Genomic DNA, 16969 nt, shown 5'->3' with positions numbered 1-16969 from the left:
CTGTAAGTTTTCTTTAGAATTGTGTTAAATTTACATTTTAATTGGAGAGTGGTTGACATCCTTAAAATATCATCTTCCTAGCCAGAAATATTGTATGTCTTTCCAATTATTCAAGCTTTGTTTTATTCTCTCTTAGTATTTTTTATGTAGTTTTCTTCAAAACTATATACTGCAATGCTATTATGCATGAAATTTTTTTGTTTCATTTTCTAACTGGTTAGTTCTGGTATATTTTTATGTTTGTTTCATAACCAGCCACATACCAAACTCTTATCTAGAACCAGGTTGATTCTAATAGTTCTTCCATATCGGCTGATAAGATTTTTAATCTATTTGCTAGACTGTTTATATTTAAACACACATACATGTACGTACACACAGACACTTCACTTAAGTAGTTATTTCTTTGTTAAATGTACCTCACAAAGCGGTTTCCATTTCTTTATAATTTTTATGATTTCTATTCCTTCATTTATTCCAGCTCCAGTGACAGAAACAGATTTGGGTGGTTAACAGGCATGATAATTAAAGCAGTTGTCTTCCAGAATTCTTAATATCATCTTGTTAGCAATTCAGAGACTGTTTACACTGAGATAACTCAGAAGAAAAAAAGTAGTGTTATGCAGAGAAGGTAGAAGAGGGCAGAGGTATTGTGTAACATTGAGTTCTCTGCTCAAGATTTGAAAGCATGCTCCTTATCTGTTCTTCTGGTGAAGTTTGAGCCCCTCATTATGTGGTTCAGTAGGCAAATACTACCTTTCTCTCCCATTAGACATTGCATACAAACACAAATCAAGGCAATAATAAAGCAAAAATTATTTTGTCCAATAGAGGGCATGCTTGCTCCATATTGACTAAATTATATTAGAACTTTTATTATTTCCTAAAAGAGTTCTAATTTTTTTCTTTTAATTTTTTTAATTAGAGAATTTGTAGGTTTATAGAAAAATCATGTAAAAATTCATGAATTTTGAAATGACTCCTTTTCTTCATGTGAACATAATATGAACCTTGTTTTTCTGAAAGAGTATAGGAGTAACCTTAGCAGGAGAGGAGCTTAATATGGACACTTAGTTTATAGGTTCACATTATTTACCCTCTAAGAAGAAGTTGGATTATTTCATTCTTTTAAATGTGTGTCAGTTTCTGCAACTGTGAAAGAAAGTGCAAGGGAGAGGGGAGGAGGTTGGAAGGGAGTGGAGTAGATGGGGTGTAATTTCAAGTAAGTTTAGGGAAGAATTAAGATTCCTGCAGGAATGTATCAGGATTAGAGCCTAGAACTCAAATGAAGGAGTTAACTTACTTTTCATTTTTCACTTTCTAAGATTTTATACATGTATATAATATTCATTAGACATTTTTAAATACAGAGAAATATAAATTAGAGAAATTTTAAAAATAGGAATAAATGCATGTGTAATTTAGAAAATTCAGATAGTTCTTAAAAACGTTACATAAATAAAATCCTCCCTCTCTCTTCTACTGGTCTAGAGGAGTAATTTTAGAACCCTTAGAATGTGAACTCATGACAGTGTGAAAATTATTACATAAAAAGTGATATGTTGTCTTGAAAATGAAGATTTCTATGACATCTCATACCTAGTATGAGTATTAATCTGTTGATTACATCAGTAACTTTCTTCTCAGGTCTTGAAATAGTTTATATTTTATTCATTCTGGTTTTCCTTCTTCTCTGGTTATCATCTGTTGTCTCCTTCCATAGAAGAGCTAATGGTAACTAAGGAAGGCTCCAGCTGTGGAGCAATGTGAACAGTCCTTCTGATTTTCCCTGAGTATAAGACCCTTGTGGATTCCTTTTAATATCCTCACAGGGTCTTTGCTTCATCTCTTTAGAAACAATAAAGCAACTCTCCTCTGCCAGCAGCTGTAGGAAACATTAACACATTTGTGTTCATTCCTTTGTTTTAACCTTCTTGTTAAAAGACAGGCAAAATTCAGCCCAAATAGACTACTTCCTGGCTGTAAAAGAAATATTTGACGAACTATTTTGGATTCATTGTTAGAATCTGATTTCATAAAACATAAATTGGAATATAAGTTAACCATTCTTACCATTTTTCAGTTCATTAACCAGATGTTTGTTTAATGTTTGCAATGAGCCATATAAGGCATTGGAAGGAATGTAAGAAAAATATAAAACACTGCTCTACCTGGCATGTAATTTATAACTTACCTGAAAAGATAATACCATTGCAAATTAAACAATAGAAAATAATGCATAGCACTATTAAGGATAGTATCAATCTTTAATAAGCCTTTACTACATGCCAGGAACTATTCTGAAAACTTTATGTACCGTGTCTTATTTACTACTCAAAACTCACTTTTTGTTAATCTCCCTATCAAATAATTTGACCAGAGTCACACAGTCAGTGGCAGAGCCAGGATTTAAACCCTGGTCTTTCTGAAGAAAGAGTTTACATTTTTTTAAATCACTATACTCGATTACGAAGTGTTACAGCATTTTGAACTGTGATTTCTAAGTTATACCTAAGAGTTCTAGAGTTCTAAATTGATTACTTGATTGAAATGTATATGTCTTTGATTTTAGAGTTTACACTATAATGAACACTACATATTTTTATATTATTTCTCCAAGCAAGAGATATTTCTATCACAAGTCATTTTGTAAGCTCTTTTGCTTAACTTGTATTCATGATGCACAGATTGATAGAAGCTACTTTGGAGAAACGAGCCCAATCATTTCTCTTTTTTCCCCTAAGTTTCTGTATGTAAACTTGATGATTGACATCAGGATTATAGATGGGTTCACCTTTTTTTCCACCTTTATTAGAGAAGTTGTGGGTTTACAGAACAATCATGTCTAAAATACAGGATTCCCATACACCACCCCACCACCACCACCTTGCATTGGTGTGGAACATTTATTACAATTAATGATACTACATTTTAAAAATTGTACTGTTAGTTAAAATCAGTGGTTTGTGTAGTGTAGTTCCATGGATTTTTTACATACAGTTTTTATTCTGATACCATATTGTGCCAGTTTGAATGTGTTATGTCCCCCAGAAAAAGCCATATTCTTTGATGCAGTCTTGCAGGGGCAGATGTATTAGTGTTGATTAGATTGTAATTCTTTGATTGAGTGTTTCCATGGAGATGTGACCCACCCAACTGTGGATGATAACTGATTGGATAATTTCATGGAGGTGTGGCCCTGCCCATCCAGCCTGGGCCTTGATTAGTTTACTAGAGCACTATATAAGCTCAGACAGAAGGAGCAAGCTTGCTACAGCCAAGAGGGACACTTGGAAGAACACACAGGAGCTGAGAGAGTAGCCGCAGCTTACAGAGCAACATTTTGAAGACTGCCTTTGGAGGCTGACACTGACATTTTGGAGAACGCAATTTTGAAACGCAGCCTGGGAGCAAGCAGATGCCAACCACGTGCCTTCCCACCTAATAGAGGTTTTCCTGACACCATTGGCCATCCTCCAGTGAAGGTACCCAATTGTTGATGTGTTACCTTGGACACTTTATGGCCTTAAGACTGTACCTTTGTAACCAAATAAACCCCCTTTTATAAAAGCCAATCCATTTCGGGTGTTTTGCATTCCAGCAGGATTAGCAAACCAGAACACACATATACAATTTAACATTTACCCTTTTAATCATATTCAAATAGATATATTTCAGAGCTGTTAACTGCATTCACAATTTTATGCTAGCATTACCACCATCTATTACCAAAATATTTCCATCATTTTGAATAGAACCCTGTACATTTCAAGCCCCAATTTCCCATTCCCTATCCACCACCACCCCACCCCCCGTCCCCGGGTAACATTTTATTCTAGATTATGACTCTGTGAGTTTGGTTATTCTAATTATTTCAAAACAGTGAAATTATACAGTATTCGTCCTTTTCTCTCTGGGTCATATCACTCAACATGATGTCTATTTATCCATTCATCTGTTGCTGGACACTTGGGTTGCTTCCATCTTTTGGCAATAATGAATAATGCTGCTATGAACATCTGTTTGAGCCCATGCTTTCATTTCTTTTAGGTATAAACATAGTAGTGGGATTGTCAGGGCATGTGATAGTTCTATATTTAGCTTTCTGAGGAAATGCCAGACTGTCTACCACAGCACCTGTGCCATTTTGCGTTACCATCAGCAATGATTGAGTGTTCCTATTTCTCCGCATTCTTTCCAACACACTTATTTTTTTTTTAATTAAATTCAGTTTTATTGAAATACATTCGCACACCATACAATCATCCATGGTATACAATCCACTGTCCACAGTATGATAACAAAGATATGCGTTCATCACCACAATCTTATCTCTGAACATCTTCCTTACATCAGAAAGAACCAGAACAAGAATAAAAAATAAAAGTGAAAAAAGAACACCCAAATCATCCCGCCATCTCACTCCATTTGTCCTTTAGTTTTTATCCCCATTTTTCTACTCATCCATACACTAGATAAAGGGGGTGTGATCCACAAGGTCTTCACAATCACACTGTCACCCCTTGTAATCTACATTATTATATAATTGTCTTCAGGAGTCCAGACTGCTGGGTTGGAGTTTGGTAGTTTCAGGTATTTACTTCTAGCTATTCCAATACATTAAAACCTAAGAGGCCAACACACTTATTTTTTTCTCTTTTTTTTAGGTCTCATTTACCTATTTTTTCTTTTATTGTTTGTGCTTTGGGTGTGAAGTCTAAGAAACCATTGCCTTACACAAGGTCCTGAAGATACTTTCCTGTGTTTTCTTCTCAGAGTCTGATAGTTTTAGCTTTTATATTTATGTATTTGATCTATTTTGAGTTGATTTTTGTAAATGGTATGAGGTAGGGGCCTGCTTTCTTTTTTTTGCAAATGGGAACCCAGTTCTCCCAGCACCATTTGTTGAAAAGACACTTCTGTTCATATTGAGTAGTCTTTGCCACCTTGTCAAAACTCAATTGGTCATCAATTAGAGGGTTGATTTCTGAGCTCTCCATTCTATTCCATTGATCTATATGTCTGTCCTTGTGCCAATACCATGTTGATTACTGTGGCTTTGAAATAAGTTTTAAGATCAAGAAGTGTGAGTCCTCCAACTGCATTCTCCTTTTTCAGGTTGGCTTTAGCTATTAGAAGCCCATTACCCTTCCTTATAAGTTTGACAATTGGCTTTTCCATTTCTGCAAAGAAAGTTGTTGGACTCTTGATTGAGATTGCATTGAATTTGTAAATTGCTTTGGGTAGGATTGATATCTTAATAATACTTAGTCTTCCAGTCCATGAACATGAGATATCCTTCCATTTACTTAGGCCTTCTTTGATTTCATTTATTACTGTTTTGTAGTTTTCTGTGTACAAATCCTTTATATTCTTGATTAGATTTATTCTTAAATTTTTATTCTTTTATTTGCTATGTGAATGGAATTTTTTCTTGATTTTTCATTGTGATTGTTCATTGCTTGTGTTTAGAAACACTCCTGGGGAGGCGGGGCAAGATGGCAGACTGGTGAGCTGTATGTTTTAGTTACTCCTCCAGGAAAGTAGGTAAAAAGCCAGGAACTGCGTGGACTGGACACCACAGAGCAATCTGTCTTTGGGCATACTTCATACAACACTCATGAAAACGTGGAACTGCTGAGATCAGCGAAATCTGTAAGTTTTTGCGGCCAGGGGACCCGCGCCCCTCCCTGCCAGGCTCAGTCCCGGGGGAGGAGGGGCTGTCAGCTCCAGGAAGGAGAAGGGAGAATTGCAGTGGCTGCTCTTATCAGAAACTCATTCTACTGATTCAAACTCCAACCATAGATAGACTGAGACCAGACACCAGAGACTCTGAGAGCAGCCAGCCCAGCAGAGAGGAGACAGGCATAGAAAAAAAACAACACGAAAAACTCCAAAATAAAAGCAGAGGATTTTTGGAGTTCTGGTGAACACAGAAAGGGGAAGGGCGGAGATCAGGCCTTGAGGCGCATATGCAAATCCCGAAGCAAGGCTGATCTCTCTGCCCTATGCACTTTTCCTTAATGGCCCTGGTTGCTTTGTCTATTAGCATTTCAATAACCCATTAGATCTCTGAGGAGGGCCGTTTTTTGTTGTTTTTTTTTTTTTAAATCCTTTTTGCTTTTTCTAAAACAATTACTCTAAGAAGCTCAATACAGAAAGCTTCAAACAATTGAAATTTGGGCATGTCAAGTCAAGAGCAGAACTAAGAGAGCTCTGAGACAAAAGGCAATAATCCAGTGGCTGAGAAAATTCACTAAACAACACAACTTCCCAAGAAAAGGGGGGTGTCCGCTCACAGCCACCATCCTGGTGGACAGGAAACACTCCTGCCCATCGCCAGCCCCATAGCCCAGAGCTGCCCCAGACAACCCAGTGTGACGGAAGTGCTTCAAATAACAGGCACACACCACAAAACTGGGCGTGGACATTAGCCTTCCCTGCAACCTCAGCTGAATGTCCCAGAGCTGGGAAGGGGGAGCAGTGTGAATTAACAGAGCCCCATTCAGCCATCATTTGAGCAGACTGGGAGCCTCCCAACACAGCCCAGCAGCCCAGAACTGCCCTGGGGGGACGGCACTCACCTGTGACATAGCACAGTCATCCCTCAACAGAGGACCCGGGGTGCACAGCCTGGAAGAGGGGCCCACTTGCAAGTCTCAGGAACCATACGCCAATACCAAAGACTTGTGGGTCAGTGGCAGAGACAAACTGTGGCAGGACTGAACTGAAGGATTAGACTATTGCAGCAGCTTTAAAACTCTAGGATCATCAGGGAGATTTGATTGTTAGGGCCACCCCCCCTCCCCGACTGCCCAGAAACACGCCCCACATACAGGGCAGGCAACACCAACTACACACGCAAGCTTGGTACACCAATTGGGCCCCACAAGACTCACTCCCCCACTCACCAAAAAGGCTAAGCAGGGGAGATCTGGCTTGTGGAGAACAGGTGGCTCGTGGACGCCACCTGCTGGTTAGTTAGAGAAAGTGTACTCCACGAAGCTGTAGATCTGATAAATTAGAGATAAGGACTGCAACTGGTCTACAAACCCTAAAAGAACCCTATCAAGTTCAGCAAATGCCACGAGGCCAAAAACAACAGAAAATTATAAAGCATATGAAAAAACCAGACGATATGGATAACCCAAGCCCAAGCACCCAAATCAAAAGACCAGAAGAGACACACCTAGAGCAGCTACTCAAAGAACTAAAGATGAACAATGAGACCATAGTACGGGATATGAAGGAAATCAAGAAGACCCTAGAAGAGCATAAAGAAGACATTGCAAGACTAAATAAAAAAATGGATGATCTTATGGAAATTAAAGAAACTGTTCACCAAATTAAAAATATTCTGGACACTCATAGTACAAGACTAGAGGAAGTTGAACAACGAATCAGTGACCTGGAAGATGACAGAATGGAAAATGAAAGCATAAAAGAAAGAATGGGGAAAAAAATTGAAAAACTCGAAATGGACCTCAGGGATATGATAGATAATATGAAACGTCCGAATATAAGACTCATTGGTGTCCCAGAAGGGGAAGAAAAGGGTAAAGGTCTAGGAAGAGTATTCAAAGAAATTGTTGGGGAAAACTTCCCAAATCTTCTAAACAACATAAATACACAAATCATAAATGCTCAGCGAACTCCAAATAGAATAAATCCAAAAAAACCCACTCCGAGACATATACTGATCACACTGTCAAACATAGAAGAGAAGGAGCAAGTTCTGAAAGCAGCAAGAGAAAAGCAATTCACCACATACAAAGGAAACAGCATAAGACTAAGTAGTGACTACTCAGCAGCCACCATGGAGGCGAGAAGGCAGTGGCACGATATATTTAAAATTCTGAGTGAGAGGAATTTCCAGCCAAGAATACTTTATCCAGCAAAGCTCTCCTTCAAATTCGAGGGAGAGCTTAAATTTTTCACAGACAAAGAAATGCTGAGAGAATTTGCTAACAAGAGACCTGCCCTACTGGAGATACTAAAGGGAGCCCTACAGACAGAGAAACAAAGACAGGACAGAGAGACTTGGAGAAAGGTTCAGTACTAAAGAGATTCGGTATGGGTACAATAAAGGATATTAATAGAGAGAGGGAAAAATATGGCAAACATAATCCAAAGGATAAGAGGGCCGATTCAAGAAATGCCTTCACGGTTTTAACGTTGAATGTAAATGGATTAAACTCCCCAATTAAAAGATATAGATTCGCAGAATGGATCAAAAATAATGAACCGTCAATATGTTGCATACAAGAGACTCATCTTAGACACAGGGACACAAAGAAACTGAAAGTGAAAGGATGGAAAAAAATATTTCATGCAAGCTACAGCCAAAAGAAAGCAGGTGTAGCAATATTAATCTCAGATAAAATAGACTTCAAATGCAGGGATGTTTTGAGAGACAAAGAAGGCCACTACATACTAATAAAAGGGGCAATTCAGCAAGAAGAAATAACAATCGTAAATGTCTATGCACCCAATCAAGGTGCCACAAAATACATGAGAGAAACATTGGCAAAACTAAAGGAAGCAATTGATGTTTCCACAATAATTGTGGGAGACTTCAACACATCACTCTCTCCTATAGATAGATCAACCAGACAGAAGACCAATAAGGAAATTGAAAACCTAAACAATCTGATAAATGAATTAGATTTAACAGACATCTACAGGACATTACATCCCAAATCACCAGGATACACATACTTTTCTAGTGCTCACGGAACTTTCTCCAGAATAGATCATATGCTGGGACATAAAACAAGCCTCAATAAATTTAAAAAGATTGAAATTATTCAAAGCACATTCTCTGACCACAATGGAATACAATTAGAAGTCAATAACCATCAGAGACTTAGAAAATTCACAAATACCTGGAGGTTAAACAACACACTCCTAAACAATCAGTGGGTTAAAGAAGAAATAGCAAGAGAAATTGCTAAATATATAGAGACGAATGAAAATGAGAACACAACATACCAAAACCTATGGGATGCAGCAAAAGCAGTACTAAGGGGGAAATTTATAGCACTAAACGCATATATTAAAAAGGAAGAAAGAGCCAAAATCAAAGAACTAATGGATCAACTGAAGAACCTAGAAAATGAACAGCAAACCAATCCTAAACCAAGTACAAGAAAAGAAATAACAAGGATTAAAGCAGAAATAAATGACATAGAGAACAAAAAAACAATAGAAAGGATAAATATCACCAAAAGTTGGTTCTTTGAGAAGATCAACAAGATTGACAAGCCCCTAGCTAGACTGACAAAATCAAAAAGAGAGAAGACCCATATAAACAAAATAATGAATGAAAAAGGTGACATAACTGCAGATCCTGAAGAAATTAAAAAAATTATAAGAGGATATTATGAACAACTGTATGGCAACAAACTGGATAATGTAGAAGAAATGGACAATTTCCTGGAAACATATGAACAACCTAGACTGACCAGAGAAGAAATACAAGACCTCAACCAACCCATCACAAGCAAAGAGATCCAATCAGTCATCAAAAATCTTCCCACAAATAAATGCCCAGGGCCAGATGGCTTCACAGGGGAATTCTACCAAACTTTCCAGAAAGAACTGACACCAATCTTACTCAAACTCTTTCAAAACATTGAAAAAAATGGAACACTACCTACCTCATTTTATGAAGCTAACATCAATCTAATACCAAAACCAGGCAAAGATGCTACAAAAAAGGAAAACTACCGGCCAATCTCCCTAATGAATATAGATGCAAAAATCCTCAACAAAATACTTGCAAATCGAATCCAAAGACACATTAAAAAAATCATACACCATGACCAAGTGGGGTTCATTCCAGGCATGCAAGGATGGTTCAACATAAGAAAAACAATCAATGTATTACAACACATTAAAAACTCAAAAGGGAAAAATCAATTGATCATCTCAATAGATGCTGAAAAAGCATTTGACAAAATCCAACATCCCTTTTTGATAAAAACACTTCAAAAGGTAGGAATTGAAGGAAACTTCCTCAACATGATAAAGAGCATATATGAAAAACCCACAGCCAGCATAGTACTCAATGGTGAGAGACTGAAAGCCTTCCCTCTAAGATCAGGAACAAGACAAGGATGCCCGCTGTCACCACTGTTATTCAACATTGTGCTGGAAGTGCTAGCCAGGGCAATCCGGCAAGACAAAGAAATAAAAGGCATCCAAATTGGAAAAGAAGAAGTAAAACTGTCATTGTTTGCAGATGATATGATCTTATATCTAGAAAACCCTGAGAAATCAACGATACACCTACTAGAGCTAATAAACAAATTTAGCAAATTAGCGGGATACAAGATTAATGCACATAAGTCAGTAATGTTTCTATATGCTAGAAATGAACAAACTGAGGAGACACTCAAGAAAAAGATACCATTTTCAATAGCAACTAAAAAAATCAAGTACCTAGGAATCAACTTAACCAAAGATGTAAAAGACCTATACAAAGAAAACTACATAACTCTACTAAAAGAAATAGAAGGGGACCTTAAAAGATGGAAAAATATTCCATGTTCATGGATAGGAAGGCTAAATGTCATTAAGATGTCAATTCTACCCAAACTCATCTACAGATTCAATGCAATCCCAATCAAAATTCCAACAACCTACTTTGCAGACTTGGAAAAGCTAGTTATCAAATTTATTTGGAAAGGGAAGATGCCTCGAATTGCTAAAGACACTCTAAAAAAGAAAAACGAAGTGGGAGGACTTACACTCCCTGACTTTGAAGCTTATTATAAAGCCACAGTTGCCAAAACAGCATGGTACTGGCACAAAGATAGACATACAGATCAATGGAATCGAATTGAGAATTCAGAGATAGACCCTCAGATCTATGGCCGACTGATCTTTGATAAGGCCCCCAAAGTCACCGAACTGAGCCATAATGGTCTTTTCAACAAATGGGGCTGGGAGAGTTGGATATCCATATCCAAAAGAATGAAAGAGGACCCCTACCTCACCCCCTACACAAAAATTAACTCCAAATGGACCAAAGATCTCAATATAAAAGAAAGTACCATAAAACTCCTAGAAGATAATGTAGGAAAACATCTTCAAGACCTTGTATTAGGAGGCCACTTCCTAGACTTTACACCCAAAGCACAAGCAACAAAAGAGAAAATAGATAAATGGGAACTCCTCAAGCTTAGAAGTTTCTGCACCTCAAAGGAATTTCTCAAAAAGGTAAAGAGGCAGCCAACTCAATGGGAAAAAATTTTTGGAAACCATGTATCTGACAAAAGACTGATATCTTGCATATACAAAGAAATCCTACAACTCAATGACAATAGTACAGACAGCCCAATTATAAAATGGGCAAAAGATATGAAAAGACAGTTCTCTGAAGAGGAAATACAAATAGCCAAGAAACACATGAAAAAATGTTCAGCTTCACTAGCTATTAGAGAGATGCAAATTAAGACCACAATGAGATACCATCTAACACCGGTTAGAATGGCTGCCATTAAACAAACAGGAAACTACAAATGCTGGAGGGGATGTGGAGAAATTGGAACTCTTATTCATTGTTGGTGGGACTGTATAATGGTTCAGCCACTCTGGAAGTCAGTCTGGCAGTTCCTTAGAAAACTAGATATAGAGCTACCATTCGATCCAGCGATTGCACTTCTCGGTATATACCCGGAAGATCGGAAAGCAGTGACACGAACAGATATCTGCACGCCAATGTTCGTAGCAGCATTATTCACAATTGCCAAGAGATGGAAACAACCCAAATGTCCTTCAACAGATGAGTGGATAAATAAAATGTGGTATATACACACGATGGAATACTACGCGGCAGTAAGAAGGAACGATCTGGTGAAACATATGACAACATGGATGAACCTTGAAGACATAATGCTGAGCGAAATAAGCCAGGCACAAAAAGAGAAATATTATATGCTACCACTAATGTGAACTTTGAAAAATGTAAAACAAATGGTTTATAATGTAGAATGTAGGGGAACTAGCAGTAGAGAGCAATTAAGGAAGGGGGAACAATAATCCAAGAACAGATAAGCTATTTAACGTTCTGGGGATGCCCAGAAATGACTATGGTCTGTTAATTTCTGATGGATGTAGTAGGAACAAGTTCACTGAAATGTTGCTATATTATGTAACTTTCTTGGGGTAAAGTAGGAACATGTTGGAAGTTAAGCAGTTATCTTAGGTTAGTTGTCTTTTTCTTACTCCCTTGTTATGGTCTCTTTGAAATGTTCTTTTATTGTATGTTTGTTTTCTTTTTAACTTTTTTTTTCATACAGTTGATTTGAAAAAAGAAGGGAAAGTTAAAAAAAAGAAAAAAGACAAACAAGGAAAAAAAAAAAAAAAAGATGTAGTGCCCCCTTGAGGAGCCTGTGGAGAATGCAGGGGTATTCGCCTACCCCACCTCCATGGTTGCTAACATGACCACAGACACAGAGGACTGGTGGTTTGATGGGTTGAGCCCTCTACCATAAGTTTTACCCTTGGGAAGACGGTTGCTGCAAAGGAGAGGCTAGGCCTCCCTGTATTTGTGCCTAAGAGTCTCCTCCTGAATGCCTCTTTGTTGCTCAGATGTGGCCCTCTCTCTCTGGCTAAGCCAACTTGAAAGGTGAAATCACTGCCCTCCCCCCTACGTGGGATCAGACACCCAGGGAAGTGAATCTCCCTGGCAACGTGGAATATGACTCCCGGGGAGGAATGTAGACCCGGCATCGTGGGATGGAGAACATCTTCTTGACCAAAAGGGGGATGTGAAAGGAAATAAAATAAGCTTCAGTGGCAGAGAGATTCCAAAACGAGCCGAGAGATCACTCTGGTGGGCACTCTTACGCACACTTTAGACAACCTTTTTTAGGTTCTAAAGAATTGGGGTAGCTGGTGGTGGATACCTGAAACTATTAAACTACAACCCAGAACCCATGAATCTCGAAGACAGTTGTATAAAAATGTAGCTTATGAGGGGTGACAGAGGGATTGGGAATGCCTTAAGGACCAAACTCCACTTTGTCTAGTTTATGGATGGATGTGTAGAAAAGTAGGGGAAGCAAACAAACAGACAAAGGTACCTAGTGTTCTTTTTTACTTCAATTGCTCTTTTTCACTCTAATTATTATTCTTGTTATTTTTGTGTGTGTGCTAATGAAGGTGTCAGGGATTGATTTAGGTGATGAATGTACAACTATGTAATGGTACTGTAAACAATCGAAAGTACGATTTGTTTTGTATGACTGCGTGGTATGTGAATAAATCTCAATAAAATGATGATTAAAAAAAAAAAAAAAAAAAAAAAAAAGAAACACTCCTGATTTTGGGTTGTTGATCTTGTACTCTGCCATTTGGCTGAACTCATTTGTTAGCTCTAGGAGATTTCTGGTGGATTTTTCAGGGTTTTCTGTATATAGGATTACAAATGTCATCTACAAATAGGGAAAGTTTTACTTCTTCCTATCCAGTTTGAATGCTTTTTACTTCTTTTTCTTGGATAATTGCTCTAGCAAGAACTTCCGGTACAATATTGAGTAACAGTTGTAACAGTGGGCGTTATTGTCTTCTTCCTGATTGTAAGAGGGAAAGCTTTCAGCCTTTCAGTATTAAGTAGGCTATTAGCTGTGGGCTTTTCATATATGCCCTTTATCATATTGAGGAAATTTCCTTATATTACTAGTGTTCTAAGTGTTTTTATCAAGAAAGGGTGGTAGATTTTGTCAAATGTCTTTTCTGCATCAATTGAGATGATCATATTGGTTATTTCCTTCATTGTGCTAATGTAGCATATTACATTAATTGATTTTCTTATGTTGGACCAACCATGCATACCAGGGTAAGTCCCAGTGTATAATTCTTTTAACATGCTGTTGCATTCAGTTTGCTAGTATTTTGTTGAGGATTTTTGCATCATATTCATAAGAAATACTGGTCTGTAGTTTTTTTTTTGTTTTGTTTTGTTTTGTTTTTTAATGTCTTTATCTGGTTTTGGTATAAGGGTGATGTTGATCTTGTAGAATGAGTTAGGGAGTGTTTTCCTCCTCTTCAGTTTTTTTTTTTTTGAAGAGTTTGAGCAGAACTGGAGTTGTTTCCTTTGAATGTTTGGTAGAATTTCTCTATGAAGCCATCTGGTCCTGGGCTTTTGTTAGGAAGTTTTTGATCACTGAATCAGTCTCTACTAGTAATTGGTTTGCTGATATATTCTGTTTCTTCTTGAGTCAACATATAGGTAGTTGGTATGTTTCTAAGAATTTGTCCATTTCATCTAGGTTATCTAATTAGTTGTTCATAGTATCCACTTACAGTCCTTTTTATTTCAGCGGGATCAGTAGTACTGTCCTCCTTTTTATTTCCGATTTTCATTACCTGTATTCACTGTTTGTTTGGTTTGGTTTGGGTTTTTTTGTTTTTTTGTTTTTTTGTTTTTTTTGGTCAGACTAAAGGTATTTGGTTTTGTTGATTGTTGTTTTTGTTTTCTGTTCCATTTGTCTCAGTTCTAATCTTTGTTATTTCCTTCCTTCTGCTTGCTTTGGGTTTAGTTTATTCTTCTAGTTTTTCCAGTTTTGAGGTTATGTCTGATTTGAAGTCTTTTTTCCTTTTTACATATGTAAGCATTTAGAGCTATAATTTTCCCTCTCAGCACTACCTTTGCTGCATCCCATAATTTTCAGTATATTGTATTTTCATTTTCATTCTCCTCAATCTATTTCCTAATTTCCCTTCTGATTTCCTCTTTAACCCCTTGGTTGTTTAAGAGTATGTTGTTCAAGTTCCACATTATTTTTGAATTTTCCCTTTCTCCCTCTATTATTAGCTTCATTCCATTTTGGGTGGAGAATATACCTTGTATGATTTCAATATTTTTTAATGTATTGGGACTTGTTTGTTACCTAACATATGGCCTATCCTGGAGAATGATCCACGTGGACTCTAGAAGAATGTGTGTTCTGTTTTTGTTGGGTGCAGTGTTCTATATATGTCTGTTAGGTCTAGTTGGTTTAGTATATCATTCAAGTCTGTACTTCTTTCTGATCCTCACATGTTCTAGCCATTATTGAGAGTGGTGTGTTAAAGTCTCCCTTCAAATCTCAATATTTGCTTCGTATATTTTTGGGCTCTGCAAGGTAAATATATATTTACAATTCTTACCGCTTCCTTTTGAATTGTTCCCTTTGTCAGTTTTTAATGACCACCTTTGTCCTTCGTAACTTTTTTTTGAATTAAAGTCTATTTTATCAGATACTAGTATAGCCATCCCAGCTCTCTTGGTTAACTACTTGCATGGTATATTTTTTTCCATCCTTTAACCATCAGCCCACTTGTATCTTTGACTTTATGGTGAGTCTCTTGCAGACAGCATATAGTTGGGTTGTGTTTTTTTTATCCATTCTGCCAGTCTCTGCCTTTTGACTCTAGAATTTAATTCATTTACATTTATAGTCACCACTGATAGTACAGGTCTTTCTTCTGTCATTTTGCTGTTAGCCTTTGTAAGTTTTATACCTTCTCTTCCAGGTTCTGTTAATGTTCAGCTTCTTACTTCCTCCTATGGCTTTCTTTCTCCCTATGTCTGAATTCCATTCCACTTATAAAGGGTGCCAGTAATATGATTGAGACGCATCCTGATTGACATGGGACATACTTTAACTGAGTCCTACTTACAATAGGTACACACCCACAAAAAAGTGTTCAATTCAAGAACATGTTTTTCTGGAGTACGTACAACTACAAACCAGCACACTAGATAACTGAAAATATCAGTAGTCTTCTGTACTGTCCATTCCACTCCTGCACAATTCATTTGGTAGCTAACAGAATAATCAAATAAAACAGCAAATATTTCTGTGCCCTGGAAGTTTCTTGCGGTTATACACAGCAGGTAGAGAGGATAAAATGTAAGCTTCTCTGTAGAAAAAGGAAAACAGTGTTATAATGGAAAGACCATAGACTTTAGAGCCAAGTGGAAACCATGTTCAAATCATAACTCTCAGCCCAGCAAAGAGAACAGAACCACTAGCTCTAGTTGGGTGAGACTCCACTGTGGAGTTGGCTAACTTTTTGAGCCTTTGAAGGCCAAGAATTGAGGAAGGGCATTCCAGACATGGTGAACGGCAGGGAGACTAACAGTAATGATATTCTCTCATGGTTTTTGTACTTCCTCATGTGTTATGAACTTCTGCCGTTTGTCTTCACGCCTCAGTTTATTGCTTCAGCACCTTCCTTCTCTTTCTTTCCTAACCAGTTCTTCCTCTATATTTTGCCTTGATCTACCACTGTCTGTCCCTTCTCTGGAATTAATCAGTAGCACTGCTAATGGAACATCAGAATAGTAGGGCACAGGGTGAAACTGATAAGAGCATAACCAAGTTGAGGAAGAAAGAAAACTTATCCTATGATTGTACTATGATGCTATTTCTTTTATGTCAAATCTTAGTGCAAAAAAGCACTCTCTGTTCAAGTAAAGAGCAACTTGCTACAGATAAAATTTAAATTAGTAAAATAAGAAAACACAACCATGGATCAGTTCCCAATCCATTTGGTCTACCTAAATACTCCTTTCTTAACAATGCCTGTAAAAATCAAATAAAAGATATACTTTCACTTTCTGATTTATTAATAAAATTAGAATCTCTGAACATTAGACACTATTACTGAATCACATTAAAGAAAATACATGATATAGGATACTATGTTGCCTTGGCTAGTTGCTTTATATATCCTTTCAAAAGCTTTAATTGTATAGTAGTGGTCTTCAAACTACTTAACAGGACAGACTTTTTTTTTCCAAACTAAATTTTATGCAGATACTTCAGCATGTGAAACAGACACAACAGAAAACAGAGTTGAGCTAGTAGAAGCTAGGTATGGGACACCTGAGAGCCAATCCACCTGCCCTTTCCTCAATATCCTAGTAGCCCTTAAGGCACTATTGCAAAGTAAACAGATTAAAACCATTGCT

At 37.3% G+C, this 16969-nt stretch overlaps 1 protein-coding gene across 1 annotated transcript in view; it reads left to right on the top strand.

Annotated features, from left to right (window-relative positions):
• CFAP97 (cilia and flagella associated protein 97) overlaps positions 1 to 16969 on the top strand; it is a 70307-nt gene that overhangs the window by 48903 nt on the left and 4435 nt on the right. The window lies entirely within an intron of this gene.

This window comes from Choloepus didactylus, chromosome 3 (genome assembly GCF_015220235.1).
Source record: "Choloepus didactylus isolate mChoDid1 chromosome 3, mChoDid1.pri, whole genome shotgun sequence".
NCBI lineage: Eukaryota > Metazoa > Chordata > Mammalia > Pilosa > Megalonychidae > Choloepus > Choloepus didactylus.
The sequence above is the reverse complement of the archived record's forward strand: the minus strand, read 5'-3'. Positions and strand labels throughout refer to the sequence as shown.